Genomic DNA, 16,402 nt, shown 5'->3' on the forward strand with positions numbered 1-16,402 from the left:
GCAGGAGTCCAGGGCTAAGCAGTTGGTCCCGACATTGAAGATGAGAGTGAATATATATATATATATATATATATATATATATATATATATATATATATATTGTATTATATAACAGGAGGCCCTAGACACGATGCTCGCATGTGGTACTGTAGCCTGACTCCTTGATAATCATCCACTGAGCTGTATAGTATGGAGAGGCTTTCGCAAGGGTAGCACAGCGTAATTTATGTAGCCGCCACCAGAGCGGCGCTTGTGTAGCGGCAGCCATGTTACACCACGCCTGATGCCCGCGTTTTTGTACTGAGCTGCTCTGTGAGTTTTTGAAAGCAGCTGATGATTCCGGAAAAAATAGTGCCATGGTCCACTGTGCAGCTTACGGATATAAAAATGGGCACAGGAATTCATCGAAGAGAGATGGCGTTACCTTTCACAAGTAAGAAATATATCTTGTTGTTAATTCTATGACATTACTGCCCCCTGGGGTGGGGCAGGAGGATTTTTCCCCAGTATCCCTGTTTTATACTCATTGGCTAAATGTACCCGATATAATTCGTTGAACTAGGTAGAAAAAAAAATCATAATCTGTTATGCAGTGTGTTCTGAGTCCAACTTCTTGTACTCAGAACACGGGCACAGACTTAGGTTCTTTTGTTCAGGAACGGGTCATGAGCATGCTGCAAAGGAACTGGGCTCAAACACAGGCTAACCTGTCTTACACATATATTACCATACAAAGAGAAAACAATGCTTTACACAATACGCAGAGCACAGTACAAATCACTTCTTGACACATAAAGGTATGCAGCAGATTAGATGTCAGACACGTGTAGGTGACGGCCATGTGTGGGAGGGGGGCCCTCTGGGGTACGCTCTTGGCAGAGGCGAGAGTCTTGGGCTGCATAGTGGGGTGTCTGCTGTGGGCTGTGGGATGTTGTTGTGGGCAACCCCATTCTGGCAGTGCCCTGAGGTGTGTGGTGGCCCTAGGGACTGGGGCCAAACAGAACAGGTGCGCATATCAGCGCCTGCCCTTGGAGGTGGTGGGAGTCTTGCTGGAGGGTCCAGGCTGGTCCTGGCCCGGGGTTGTCAGGGCACCCCTCAAAGGATGGGGGTTGCGGTCTCGCCGGGATGGGGAGGCCGTCAGGGGCTGCCTGCAGCTGCTCTCTGGGAGTCCGACTGCTGCTGGGGGCATTGAGGGGACAGCTGCAGTGACAGGACACCCCGGCTCACAACGGGGCCACTCCGGACGTTCACTACCAGGAACTCTGTAGGGGAGTAATCTCCACCCCTATTTTCTTTTTTTTAATGCGAGGAAAAAGGAACCAAAGGCCACGAGCCCGCAGTAACTGTTCCTTCGAAGAGAAAAACAAAATACAAGAGAGCCATATTCAAGGTCTGATCATTTCAAGATGCCTGGACACACTGCATTTGAAAGACTGGAGATCAAAAGAGACCGAGGTTGAAGGGAGTCAGTAAGAGGAGGAGAGTTTATGAGACGAAAAGCCTTTGACTCCACCCTATTGAGAAGAGCTGTATGTGGGGAACCTCCCCACACATGAGAGTTGTACCCCACACAGAGGAGGATAAAACCAGTGTATAGAGTCAACAAATATGCAGGGGTAAAGGAGTGGAGTCGGCTTAGCACACCTAATCTCTTGGAAGCAGATTTTACAAGAGATGTAATATGACCATTCCGAGATAAGTCCCGAGTAAATGAAACCCCAAGCATGTTCAAGGATGATGCAGGATTAAGCTGAATATTATTAAACATTAGTGGGTATACCTGTAGAAGATTTTGTCGGGTTGATAGGTGTAAGAAATGAGTCTTTGATGCATTAAAAATAACCAGATTATTTTTACCCCAGTCAGAGATACGAGCCAAGTCAGACATTAGGTGTGCCATAGCCTGATCCCTTGTTTGTTGATGTAACTGCTGAGATGGGCGTTGCGGGAACCAAATGGAAAGGTGAAGGGTGGAGTCATCAGCATACGAGGGGATAGGGTTAGATGTACAGCTTAGAAGGTTATTGATGAATAAAAGGAAGAGAGTTGGTGATAGGACAGAGCCCTGAGGAACACTACTGTTGATAGATCTAGGAGGAGAACGATGGCCGTCTACAACAGTGGCTATAGAACGACCCGAAAGGAAGCTAGAGATGAAGGCACAGATAGAAGGATAGAAACCGTAAGAGGGCAGTTTGGAAATTAAAGACTTATGCCAGACTCGATCGAAAGTCTTTGAGATGTCAAGTGCAATGGCAAAGATTTTGCCAATGTCCCGAAAGGAGGATGACTAGGAGTCTGAAAGGTAGGTGAGACGATCGCCAGTGGAGCGTCCCAGACGGAACCCATACTGACGATCAGAGAGAAGGTTGTGATAGGAAAGATGCTTTAACATTTTTCTATTAAGAACTGACTCGAGAACTTTTGAGATACAGGATGTTAAAGCAACTGGACGATAGTTAGAGGTGCGAGGAGAGTGCGAGGGGCATTTGCTCAGCCTTGGGAGGGGCTGGCCGAGCCAGGGACGCTGTCCTCAATGGGAGTCTCTGGGGTAGTGCAAGAAGGAAGTCCGGTGGATGTTCCCTCCGCCTGGCAAGTCCAGTGGACATTACTGTGGGCAGTGGACAGAGGGAGTCCGGTGGACATCCTTTCTGCCTGGTGGACGTTACCGAGGCTCCACTCATCCCGGGGGTGACAGGTAGATGAAGGCTGGTGGACATTCCACCGGCGGCAAGTCCAGTGGACATGACCAAGGCCCTGCTGCTGGGGGAAGGATGCAGCGGAGGGGAATCTGGTGGAAGTCCCCTCTGTGGCAGGTCCGGTTGATGTTACCGCGGCTCTGCTCCCTTCCCTAGGACGACAGGTGGTGGAAGTCCGGTGGACGTTCCTCCGACGGTAAGTCCAGTGGACATTACCATGCCCCTGCTCCCGGTGGTGGGTGGCAGATGAGGGAGATCCAGTGGACGCTCCCTCTACAGTAAGTCCAGTGGACGTTACTACTGCGTTGCTCCCCTTGGGGTCTGTAGGTGCAGGAAGTCTGGTGGATGTTCCTCTACTGGTAAGTCTGGTGGACGTTACCAAAGGCCTAGTTGGGACTATGCTGTGACAAATCCCACCCCGATTCTTGCAAATGTCATCCCGGCTGGAGTGTAATGCAGCGGAGCGATGAGTTCCCTGCTGGTTCCATTGGGTGGAAGAGAGGCATATGGTAGCGGGGGATGTGGCCCTGTGTGGTTCGGGGCTCTTGCTCGCCTCCCCATGGCCTCCTCCTGGGGTGGGTGTCTCACTCTCCCTGGGATCTCCTCCTAGGGTAGGTATCTCATAATTCATATATGTTTTTGTATCATAAGCCACGAGTGTATCTTCATTAATAACCACTGCTTAGTGGAAATAAAGTATTGGTATTCCAATATGGAGGCCAAAATCAGACGCTTGCGGCGGAGATAGCCTCTCCATACTATAGAGCTCAGTGACAATCATTGCCTAATAAGAACCTGAGAGGCTTTCTCACGGATTGCACTGCATAGTTTGTGTGCCTGCTGCCAGAGGGCCAGGGCGGCACTGATGATTTTTATGCACTACACCCCACGCTCGTGCCTTTTTAAATCAGCTGATGAATTCAGAAAATATAGTGCCATGGTCCTCTGCACAGCTGAAATATAGTGCCGTGGCCCACTGCTCAGCTTATGTAAGCAACACCAAAACAGAAACAGCAAGCTAAGAGCAGCATTACCTTGGTGGAGGCAACGAGTGTGCGTCTTTAAATGTGGCAGCCAAAGTCACACACTGCAGAGATAGCCCCTCCATACTAAAGAGCTCAGTGAGTCATACAAGGAGCTGGGGGCTCTCTTTTGGCCTTCATATCTTTTGGGTACAGTCAGTGAGGCAGTGGCCCAAAAAACTGCTGTGTTCCTAGGCCTGCCCCTCCCACTTGCAGGTCTGGCAAAAAAAAGACACGTAAATAACTACTTTACTGGCACGTTTGTCCAAAGTATTAACCTTGTGGGTGGTGGTTGTTATTGATTTTGAATTGAATTGAACTGAAATATTTATTGTTGCAATAGGTACAAAGTGATAATACAAGAAAAGAAGGTGGTGGGTCTTGCCACACATTTTCTTCAGCCAATACAGTTATTTACAATTAGTAAATGGACATTCATGGGTGTGGCCACACCATTTTTTGGGTGCAGCCACATAAGCTTTTAAAATACCCGTCCCCACGGGAAGCCCAGGGAGGGGTGTCGCAACACCCACCCCAGGAAGGACCCACGGCCTCACACCCACACCAGGAGGAGACCACAGGGAGGCACATAGCGAGAGCAGAAGGCCCAAGGGAGATGGGCCTAGGTTCCCCACGACCCTGCGTCCCTCTTCCCCTCAACATGGCCACCAGCAGGAGCACAGTCCTGGCAGACTACACCACAGCAGGGCCAGCCCTCGCCAGGATCGGGGTGGGACTCGTCCTAGCACAGTCCCAAGCAGCACTGCGATGATGGCCACTGTATGCACCAGGAAGGAAGGGACGGCCATTGCACACCTTTCTGCTGTTACCCCCTGCAGTCCCGCGATGACGACCACTGTATGCATTGGGTAGGAAATGACGGCCACTGTATGGCATGCACATCAACTGGTAACCCAGGGAAAGGCAGACCCACGGTGACAGCCACTGTATGCAGCAGGAAGGAAAGGATGGCCACTGTACACTCTTCGTCTGCCACCTCTGTAGGGAGCAGTCCAACGGTGACAGCCACCATACACACTGGGCAGGAAGTGACAGCCACTGTATGCACTTCGGCTGTTGTCTCTAGGGCCCGTGGCCCCACGGTGACGACCACTGTATGCACCGGGAGGGAAGGGACGGCCACTGTATGCCCTTTGTCCACGGCCCTTGAGACTACCCATTTGGAGGAAGTCCCTGGCTCGGTCCACCACCAGTCCAGAGCCCGAGTGGGACGCTTTTCTCTTTCACCTTACAGCTGCAGTCCTCCAGAGGAGTTGTAGCTAGAGGAGTTGTGGCAAGGGGTCATCACAAGCCCGGGGATCCACGCCCTGCAGCCTGCCCCTGGACAATGCCCTTCGTTGATGGACTCCATGAGGAAGGGAAGCCACAAGCACCTCTTGACAGTGGCCCGACCCTGTGGAGACCGCAGCCCCCAGACACCCAGGGGCACCCCTAGGACTCCGGGGCGTGACTTCCCAAAAACCACCCGCAGGCAGCCCTCCTCCCGGAGCAAGCTGAGGCAAGCATGCCTGCTGGCCCTATTTGGCCTTAATTCAGAGGGCCACCTTCCCGGTCGAGGCCCCACCAGGAAAAGGCCTCCCTCCACGCCGACCAGCAGCCCCGTCCAGACGACATCATCCCCAGCAGTAGTCCCATGCCTCGTACAGGAAGGCACACCTTATGAGCTACCTCCCACGCTCGGGCACCTCCTGTAAGCAGCCCAGCCCCACAGCAGCCCGGGCCAGAGTCTATCAGCCTGATTGTGTCCCCCTAAACCTATATATGTGTATCAATGTCACTGTACTGTACAGATTGTAATTAATGCAATATACGTGTAAGGTTGGTCAGCTGAGTTTTTATGCCCTGTTCCTCTTGTTGTATATTCTAGTTTCAGTCTCGAAAGGAACCCCGGCTCAGTAGCTAGTGTTCTCAGGACGAGAAGTCGGCCTAAGAACATCTAGCATAACACTTCTGATGAAAGTATGTTACACTCTATGTTATGAAATACAGAGACATTCGTATGAAGTATTACATACAAGAGTAAAGGGTAGTTTTAAAGTTGCAAAGGAAAACAGTTGTTAAGAAACGAGATTTGCCAGTTGGGTGTTCGAGAGACTTCTCACTGCATCCTGGTATTTACGGTGGTTTCAATGCTAGTCAGTATTGCCAGTTTGACTGCTGTTTGTGAGTGTAGTTATTTCGTAAGTTATGCATCAATTTTTGTGCTCCTTTTCTCAATAATGTTTTATTTATGTGATTCCTTGTTAATTATGTATTTTAATTTAAATCCGTATGGTAAATGATGTAGAGTGTTATATAATGTAAGAAGGCTCTGGCATGTTTTGGTTGTCCCCGAGCTGGTAACTGTTAGCTGTTGCCTCATCGAGTTCATGCTAGAAGTTTCTTCAGTAATGCCAGCTTATATAAGGATGGGGAAGGGACTGTTTCAAGTTCAGTTGGTTTTCAGTTCAGTTTTGAGTGCCGTGCAGTGCAGTGTCAGTGAAGTTTGTACATTTTCAGTACTTGTGTGATAACAGTGAAGTGTTGTCAGGCATTAAGTGTAATAACAGTGAAGTGTCGTCAAGCATTAAGTTTAATAACAGTAAAGTTTGTGTAATGCTAGGTGAAATTAGGCTCGACTTCTCGTTCCTATTTCACCTAACGTGGAGCGGGGTCCTCTTTCGAGACCGGAGCTAGTGCCATAAAGAGAGGCAGGACACAAAAACTCTAGGCAACAACCTTTACACGTATATTACCCCAGTCAGACACAGGACAAATCAGCAGATATTACAGCACAATATTCAGCAATATAAAACCTTATCTAGGATATGTGTATCTCGCAGGATACTTGCTTCTCTGATACTAATGACAACACAAACAAGCCTAGTGTATCAGGAGTGCAGTAAATATAGGCGCGCCCGCGGGGGCGCGGGAGGGGGTTGAGTCTCACTAGGAGGAGATAGGGGAGGTGCGGGGAGTGACTTGTGACGGCGAGGGGAAAAGTTATGGTAATATTGAAGGTCGGCAGATATTAGCCGTGAAGTTTATATGGTTTCCACTAGCCAAAATACTTTGGTAATCGATTTTATCCTTGATATACGCTTACTCGAGATATGGGAGTGGGAGCGGGTGGTAAACAAGATTTATGGGTAGCGTGGGGGGGGAAGGAGAGAATACCATTAATACTTCCTTTCACAATATTCCTTCACAGTAATGGGGGTACGTCTTTATAGGTACAGGCTTATTAATTGTATAACAGAGATGTCACTCACACGTATAGTCAATCAGATCTTCTTTCACACTCTCGTCCTTTAACTTCTCACTGTGATCTGATCTACCCCGATATTCACTATATGAAATCACTGCACAATGCTTACATTAGGGAAAATCACACTTAACCTAAATCACTCATGTTACAATATCACACGTATTCATCAGGGGGATAGGCAGGAACATGTCATCGGTGATCCTGCTGGGCTAGGGGCACCGCCAATGCGAGGCGTGCCGAGAGGGCACGAGATAACTCGTAAGGGCGTCCTCTCGCGTCCTGGACTTCCCGTGGCTTCCAGACTTGGCTCCGGCGTGTGGCCCTCGGGACTGGGGCCGAATAGCTCCAGGAACCTCTGTGATAGGTCCCGGCGTCGTGGGGGTGTAGAGAGATCACGCCTGGGTGTTCTGGGGAGAACCGAGAGAGACTGTGGGCTGCGGTCTCCAGCGTCTAGGGGCGCCGACAGGGGAGAGCTGCGGCAGCGACTTCCACTGAGGTCCATCAGGTGCGTCTGCTCTAGAGCCAGGCGTAGGGAACAGAGACCAGGGGAGGCTGGGAGGCCTGTCTGGGTCACTCTGGGACAGGAAGCCTGGGCTCCAGTCTCCTGCCGTGGGGACGTCTCTCTACTCTGCACGCCCTCGGAGCGACCATAGATCGTCTCACGAGGGAGGGGGCGACAATAGGTCGTCTCTACCACGACACTCTCGGAGCGACCATAGATCGTCTCACGAGGATGGGAGCGACCATAGATCGTCTCACGAGGATGGGAGCGACCATAGATCGTCTCACGAGGATGGGAGCGACCATAGATCGTCTCACGAGGATGGGAGCGACCATAGATCGTCTCACGAGGATGGGAGCGACCATAGATCGTCTCACGAGGATGGGAGCGACCATAGATCGTCTCTACCTGAGCACTTTCGGAGCGACCATAGATCGTCTCACGAGGATGGGAGCGACCATAGATCGTCTCTACCGGAGGACCTTGGGAGCGACCATAGATCGTCTCTACCGGAGGACCTTGGGAGCGACCATAGATCGTCTCTACCGGAACACCTTGGGAGCGACCATAGATCGTCTCTACTGGAACACCTTGGGAGCGACCATAGATCGTCTCTACCGGAACACCTTGGGAGTGACCATAGATCGTCTCTACCGGAACACCTTGGGAGCGACCATAGATCGTCTCTACCGGAACACCTTGGGAGCGACCATAGATCGTCTCTACCGGAACACCTTGGGAGCGACCATAGATCGTCTCTACCGGAACACCTTGGGAGCGACCATAGATCATCTCTACCTGAACACCTTGGGAGCCACCATAGATCGTCTCTACCGGAACACTTTGGGAGCAACCATAGATCGTCTCTACCAGAGGGGCGCTGTCTGGAGTATGTTTTCTAACTCCACCCCTAGCTAGCTCAGCAATTCCACTCCGCGAAGGTAGTGTCCTTCTCCTACGGTGGCGGCGGCGTGGTGGCTGCATGTCACAGGGGCGCACAGCCCGGGCTGACATGTGTCACTGTTGCCCGGAGTGGTGGTGGCTGGTGGCGGCCAACCCGTGGGGTCCGTGTGGGGGTGTCGGCGTATCTGTGGGCACACTACGCTGTTCTTGGCTTGCCCTGTCATCGGGAGTACTATGGTATTCTTTGGGGGCACTGTTTTTCAAGCCACGCATTTTAGTTTGCATAGCTCCAGTGCTTGTGAGAATAGTAAAGTAAATGTTATGCGGGGCCTTTTTTAGCTCAACTTCTCGCGCCAAAAACACTCGCAACTGAGTGGGGTTCTCTTTCCGGACCGGAAATAAAACACTCACAAAGGAACAGGGCATAAAAACTAGGCAGTACACCTTAACACATCTATTAGCTTATTTCAATACATTGTGACAATACAAACAAAGAGTTACAAGATATAATATGGACAAGGATACAGAGTTAACTTCAAAATAACATGCAGTACACACAGCACAGGCAGAGGGTAGAGTTCTGTAGTTATATCTCGATGCAGGATCGTAAGTTCAATATACCCGTATTGTGACTATAGGCAAAGTGGGTGTTTAATAATCTCGATCTGATGCACTATGGGTGGAGTGGGCCAAGGGTCGAGAGAGTGAATATTACTATAATGGATTTTAACTCGAATCACGACACTCGCGGAAGTTATCTAGTCGCGGGGACACTTTTAACCGTCTTCTGGTTTTTCTCTGTGCGCAGGTTCTATGTTTGAGTTCACTGGCCTCTCCCTGTTTTGCCTTGGTACTTTAATTCACTGTGTTACTGATATCATTCTGGCCTTACTCTTACACTGTCTTGTTCACTCTTGTCTCCGTGATTTTTCTATGACACAGGAGATACACTTAAGTCACTACTGGCCCTTGTTGCCTGGGCTCAACACAAGAGGCACCCGGGCGTGGGAGGGGGCCCTACTGGGGAGCCCTCCTGTAGGAGGCAGTGGACTGCCCGTAGGGGTGTCACTGCCCAGGGTTCCTTCGTCAGGGGGGTGCAGGGAGGCTCTCCCATTTGGGGGCCTCGACCTGAGAGGCCCTCGTGCTGGAGCCTCGTCGGTGGGGTGCAGGGAGGCCCTGTGGACTGGGGGCCTCGACCTGTAGGGCGGCCCTCTGGACTGGGGCCAAACAGCTGCAGGAGGTGGGCCTGTCACCTCTTCTTTCGGACAGAAAGTCGTGGGGGAGTAGAACTCAGGTGGCTTGACTCTGGGGCCTGCCGGACCGGTCTGGGAGCCTGGGTGCTGCGGTCGCCTTTAGTGAAGGGCACTGTCAGCGTCAGACTGCGGCACCTCTTCTCCTTGGCATCCATCAGGGACCGGGACCGACCAGGTGTAGGTGGCAGGGCCGACACAGGGCCGCGCCACCACTCCGGTAGTACCTCGGGGGAACCACACCTGGAGGGAGTAAGAGAGGGGCATCCCACACAGCCGAGAGGTAAAAGGCTGGCCGCGCAAGGGACCTCCTCCTCCGGGAAGATCTCGGGGATCATGGATGAAGGTCGTACAGTGGCCGATCCTTCCCCCACACGTACAGTGGCCGATGTGGCGGTTTTGTGATCTTCGGGGCTTACAGCTGAAGGGCGTACAGTGGCCGACCCTTTCCCCACATGTACTACAATGGCCGATGTGGCGGTGCTGCTCCCGAAGGAGGAAGAGGCAGATGAGGGGCGCACAATGGCTACACCCTCCCCGGCACATACAGTGGCTGATACCACGGCTCTGCCTGCCCCACGGAAAGTAACAGAAGGATGTACAGTGGCCGATCCTTCCCCCACACGTACAGTGGCCGATGTGGTGGTGTTACTCCTGTAGTAGGAAGAGGTAGTGGATGAGGGGCGTACAGTGGCCGAACCCTCCCCGATATGTACAGTGGCCAATATCGCGGTTCCACTCCTACTTCCTTTTCCAACCGGAGTGCACTCATTAACTGACACTCCGGAGGCAGTACTCCTGTAGGAGGAGGAGGTAGTGGATGAGGGGCGTACAGTGACCGAACCCTCCCCGACACGTACAGTGGCCGATATCGCGGTTCCACTCCTCCTCTGTCTGCCAGTCGGAGTGCACTCAATAGCTGTCACTCCGAGGCCTTTGCCAGTTGGAGTGTGCTCAATAGCTGACAGTCCGCGGCTCTCTGCCAGTCGGAGTGTGCTCAATAGCTGACAGTCCGCGGCTCTCTCTGCCAGTCGGAGTGTGTTCAATAGCTGACACTCCACAGCTCTCTCTGCCAGTCGGAGTGCGCTCAATAGCTGACACTCCGAGGCCTTCTCCAGAGGTGGCTGTAGCTTAAGGGCGTACAGTGCCGAACCTTCCCCCACACGTACAGTGGCCGATGTGGCAACGCTACAAGGGTAAAACAACTGAGGGGCGTGCAGTGGCCGAACCCTCCCCGGAGTGCACTGAGGCAGTACCGCAGTGTTGCTTGGGACTGACTCTGGATCAGTCCCACCCCGAACCTGGTGAGTGCTGTCCCGCCCGCAGGGGGTGGTGGTGAGGCGGCGGCTTGGTGGTAGGATGGGGGGTGGTGGGGTGGCCGGTCCGGCGGCGGCAGGTATTTCAGTAAAGTTGGAAAGCATACAGTATAGTTACTTGGAAAATAATGACTGTAAACTTAAGAAGCCAGTGTTTATTTTCGCCTCAGCTGATCTTCTGTGCTGTACACCAAAAGGCTGACAATAGGAAGAACAACTCACTGGGCAACGTCCTTCCTGTACTGTACTACTGCTGCTGGAGCCTGTGGCAGTGTGAGACTGGGACATAACACTAGTGTCAGGAATGGGATTATTATTAATGGCTGTAGTGAGGCTAACCTTCGACATGGAGCAAGAAGGTGTCCAGACAAGAGGCCAAGCTAGGCAGGAAGAGGCATCGCTGGGTGCAATTATGAAACTACTACAAGCACAATTACAGCACAGAATGAAAACAGGAAAAACTCCAAACACAATTACAGGTACAAAATGAAGGACAGGAAAAACTCCAAGCACAATTACAGGCACAGAATGAAAGACAGAAAAAACTCTACAGGTAAGCACAATTACAGGCCCAAAGTGACGAACAGAAAGAGCTCAGGAGCGAAATCAAAGAACAACTAGAGGCACAACGTGAAGAACAATATGAACACCTTCAAGAGGCATTACAGGAGCAACAGAGGGAAGTACAACTGAGGGTGCAAGGACAGCTAGATGCATTCATGGGGGAAATAAAGGAAGAACAACAACAGCTTAAGGAGGAAGTAGATGCCAAGCTAGAGCAGCAGAAGTATGAGGTAAGCAATAATATGATGGAATGTAAACAGCATGTAGACAACCAGCTAGAGATTAGTGAGGGAATAGTGGTGGAGTGCAGACAGCATTTAGATAACCATCTGAAGCATGTAGTTGACAGTGTGAAGATAATTAGTAAGATAATGGAGGCTGTAGAGGAATATTGCACTGCTGAGCCTCAGGTTAGTGTACAGTAGCACATGAAAGGATTAGACAGCGTGCGGTGAATCTTGATGGATCCCAAGCATCTAAAGGTAGCATTGCAGGGTTGAATAAACAGAATGTAGGAGATTTAAGTCCTGGCCTTAATTATGATGCCCCAGACTTTAGGCCCCAAACCAGTGAAATGCATGGCTATAATGGGGGTCCAAAAAAGAAACCTCAGGAATTTGATGGCAGAGTATCTTGGGAAGCCTACCGTACACAGTTTGAGTTACTTGCGGATTAGAATGGTTGGGATGATAGACAGAGGGCAGTGCAGCTTGCTACTAGCATTAAGTGTGCCGCAATGGAAATTCTGGGCCAGATGTCAGTGATGGAGAGGAACAGTTATCAGTTCCTTGCAGAAGTGCTGGAGTGCAGATTTGGAACCATGTACCAGACTGAGGTTTTCAGAGCAAGATTCCGGAGCCATGTATGGGCTCAAGGAGAATCCTTACAACAGGTTGCTCATGACCTGTAGAGTATGGCATATAAAGCATACCCAGGAGCTGCACATAACCTGTTGGCTATTCTTCTGAGGGACCAGTTCATCGATCCTCTTGACAGTGCACAGTTGAAAGTGCAAGTGAAGCAGGCACAACCAAGAAACATGCGAGAAGCACTAGCCAGGGCTCTAGAATTCGAGTCCTATGTCAGGTCCAGTACATCCATCTTTCAGACAGGTCGTGGTGCGGGATTCAAAGGAAGAGAGGCACAGGTAGGGGAAGTGGAAAATTTTGAAGGATGATGCTGGTACTGTCAAAAGCCAGGACATCGGAAAGTGGATTGCAACAAGTGGAAGACGGAACAGGAGAAAACCGGTGGAGGTTGCTAGTTCTGTGGGAAGTTGGGACACAAGAAGGAGGATTATCACCAATGGAAGAAAGAACAAGAAAGGAACAGTGCAAGGAAATCTCAAACTGCAACAAACGGGTGTTGGACATGTGGTACACTTCAGCTATGAGTGTCCAATTGAGAAGGATGAGGGTAAATTAGTGAAGACCGGTGACAAGAGGCAACAACCAGTCAGTTTTCCCTAGGAGCCCCACCACTGATGAAATGCAGGAGAACCTGGATGACTAGTGTGTGAGAATATGGAAGAACTGACAGCATGGAGTGTAGTAGGAATGGGAATCTTGGCAAGAAATGCCACCGTACAGTTGTGACAGGGCCAGCATCAGATGCAGAAGACCTGAAGAGGATGCAGATGGAGGATGCAGATTTACAACCAGTGCTAGAGTGGCTGCAGAGGAGTACAGTGCGACCGTCTTGGGAAGAAGTTTCCAGGTTAAGTCCTGCGACCAAGAGTTGCTGGAGTCAGTGGGACCTTCTTCATTTGAACAATGGACTACTGGAGCGTCAGTGGGAGACACCCGATGGCCTCAGCAATTATTGGCAACTGGTGGTTCCGAAGTAGATGAGGTCTGAGATCTTGGATGAGTTCAATAACCAGATCACTAGTGGACACCTGGGGGTGAAGAAAACTCTAAGCCAGCTGCAACGGAGGCTCTACTGGATTGGCATGCGACAGCATGTTGGAGAATGGTGTCGGGCCTGTGATGGGTGTTGTGCTAAGAAGGGACCCAAGAAACGTGGTTGCGCCCCTCTCCAGCTATACCAAGTGGGTGCACCGATGGAGAGAGGTGCAGTGGACATTGCTGGACCTCTGCCACTCACTGAAAGAGGAAACCGGTACATATGTGTTGCCATGGACTACTTCACAAAGTGACCAGCAGCCTACGCCATCCCGTATCAAGAGGCTGCTACTGTTCCTCAGTTGTTGGTTGACCAGTTTTTCTGTCATTATGGGATGCCACAAGAGCTACATTCAGACCAGGGTAGAAACTTCAAGTCTGCTGTGTTCTGTGAATGCTGCAAGTTACTGGGGATCAAGAAGACCTGGACGACTCCACTAAGGTCACAGTCAGATGGGATGGTGGAGAAATTCAACTGGACCCTGGGACAAGAACTGGCCAAGTATTGACTAGAGGGACAAACAGAATAGGACCAGAAGTTACCTGCGTTGCTGATGGCATATTGGTCTGCATCCCATGAGTCTACCAGCTACACCCCCGGAATACTGATGTTGGGCCATGAGTTACGCTTACCTGTTCACTTGTTAATGGGGAGACCACCTGGTGATGAGCTGCCTACAAACACCATTGGCTATGTGAAGCATCTTTAGGAAAGACTGGCTGAAGTACATCATCAAGTGCGAGGAGCCCTCAGGTTTTCAGGACTGGTGATGAAGTGCAAGTATGATGCCAAGGCAAATGAGGTGAGCTTCAAGGATGGTGACCAAGTCTGGCTTTATAATAATACTCAGCGAAAGAACGGACAGTTACTGAAGCTGCGGAGCCCATGGGATGGGCTTTACATTGTGTTGGACCACCTATCAGACGTATGGATTCGGGGAGGCATGAAGTCTTGCACAAAGGTGGTGCACGTGAACCGTCTGTGGCAGTACCATGGGCCAGGACAGAACAACTGGGACGTCTCCGAGGAATCGTGCTCTCCCACAACCGAGGATGTTGAAGAGGACTAAGGAGCTGAAGTCCAAGAGGATGGTGACAGTTTCCCGAGGGAAGAAGTGACTCAAGAAGAGGACAAGACCTTCCTGAAGGAGTGGACTGTGTGGAGGGGCAAGGACGTTGTCGGAAGAGGCATTGAAGAAGACCTGATAAGTTGACGGACTATTTTGTGTACAGTTAGATCTTCCATTAAGATTAAGGTTTATGTTTGTATATACTGAGTAGTTTTGTTGGGATGACAAAATACTAGGGAGTGGGTAATGTTAAGAAGAGAGATTTGCCAGTTGGGTGTTCGAGAGACTTCTTGTTGTTTCCCGATATTTACTGTGCTTTCGGTAGGAGTCAGTGTTGCCAGTTTGCCTGCTGTTTGTGAGCGTAGTTATTTCGTAAGTTATGCCTTAATTTTTGTGCTCTTTTTCTCAGTAATGTTTATTTATGTGATTGCTTGTTAATTATGTAATTTAATTTAAGTTCGTAAGGTAAATGATGTAGAGTGTTATATAATGTAACAAGACTCTGGCATGTTTTGGTTGTCCCCGAGTTGGTAACTGTTAGCTGTTGCCTCATGGCGTCTGTGCTAGAAGTTTCTTGAGTAACGCAAGCTTATAGAAGGATGGAGAAAGGATTGTTTCAAGTTCAATTGGCTTTCAGTTCAGTTTTGAGTGCCGTGCAGTGTAGCGTCAGTGAAGTTTGTATATTTTCAGTACTTGTGTGATAACAGTGAAGTGTTGTCAGGCAGTAAGTGTAAAAACAGTGAAGCGTTGTTAGGCATTAAGTATAATAGCAGTTGGTAAAGTTTGTATAGCTCCAGTGCTTGTGAGAATAGTGAAGTGAAGTTGGAAATCATTCATTGTAGTTACTTGGAAAATAAAGGCAGTGAACTTAAGAAGCCAGTGTTTATATTCACCTCAGCTGATCTTGTGTGCTGCAAACCGAAAGACTGACCAAAGTGAAATGTCTACCACGACGAAACACCACAAGAGGGATATCGCGATATGCACCCCAGGGGAAGATCACAGAGAGGCACTTAGGGCATGCATAAGCCCCAGGCAGGATGGGCCTTTGTCCCTTACTACTTTGCATCCCTCTTCCCCTCAATGAACCCGATGAGAACTACACAGTGCTGGTGCATTACTCTCCAGCTGGACCAGCCCTCACCAGGTTTGGGGTGGGGCTGATATCTCAGTCCCAGACAGCACCCGAGTGATGGCCACTAGCCGCACTAGGCAAGAGGCAGCCACTAGCTGTGCTATAGCTGCATCCCCCCCCTCTGCAGAAACAAGTGATGGGCAGTAGCTGCGCTAGGGGAGAGACAGCCACTGCCTGCTCTCCTTCTGCAGTTGCCCCTGGGAGTTGGTCCTCGGTGACGGCCACAAGCCGCACCAGCAAGCAGGTGCTGGCCACTAGCCCCACTTCGTCTGCCGCCCCCTCCCCTCATAGGACCTCGGTGATAGCCACTAGCCGCACCTGTGAGTGAGTGACGGCCCAGCCCACAGTCCACTTGGGGAACGAGGACCCAATGATGGCCACTAGCCACCCTGGAGAACAGGTGATGCCCACTAGCTGCATCTCGCCCTCAGTCCTGCCAGGAAGTCGGGCCCTGGTGACGGCCATTAGCCACACCGGTGGGAGAGGGACGGCCCCTAGCCACCCTACCCCTGCTGCCCTCGGGACCTTGGTGACAGCCACTAGCCACACCAGGGAGAAAACAGACACCACCCATCTCTCGCTCTCTGATTTCCCCTCCAGAGGACATCCCTTGCATGGCCCACCCCTCCTGTGGCTGAAATGGAACCCCTCCTATTCTCCCCACAGAGGCAGCCCCCAGGAGCTACGCCTGGAGGAGGTCTGGCAAGGCCCCATCATGACCCCGGGGATTCGAGCAGTGCACCCAGTTCCCAGGCGAGACCACCCACTG

This window comes from Coenobita brevimanus, chromosome 58, assembly GCF_032717465.1.
Source record: "Coenobita brevimanus isolate Jiangsu-jjx chromosome 58, ASM3271746v2, whole genome shotgun sequence".
Lineage (NCBI taxonomy): Eukaryota > Metazoa > Arthropoda > Malacostraca > Decapoda > Coenobitidae > Coenobita > Coenobita brevimanus.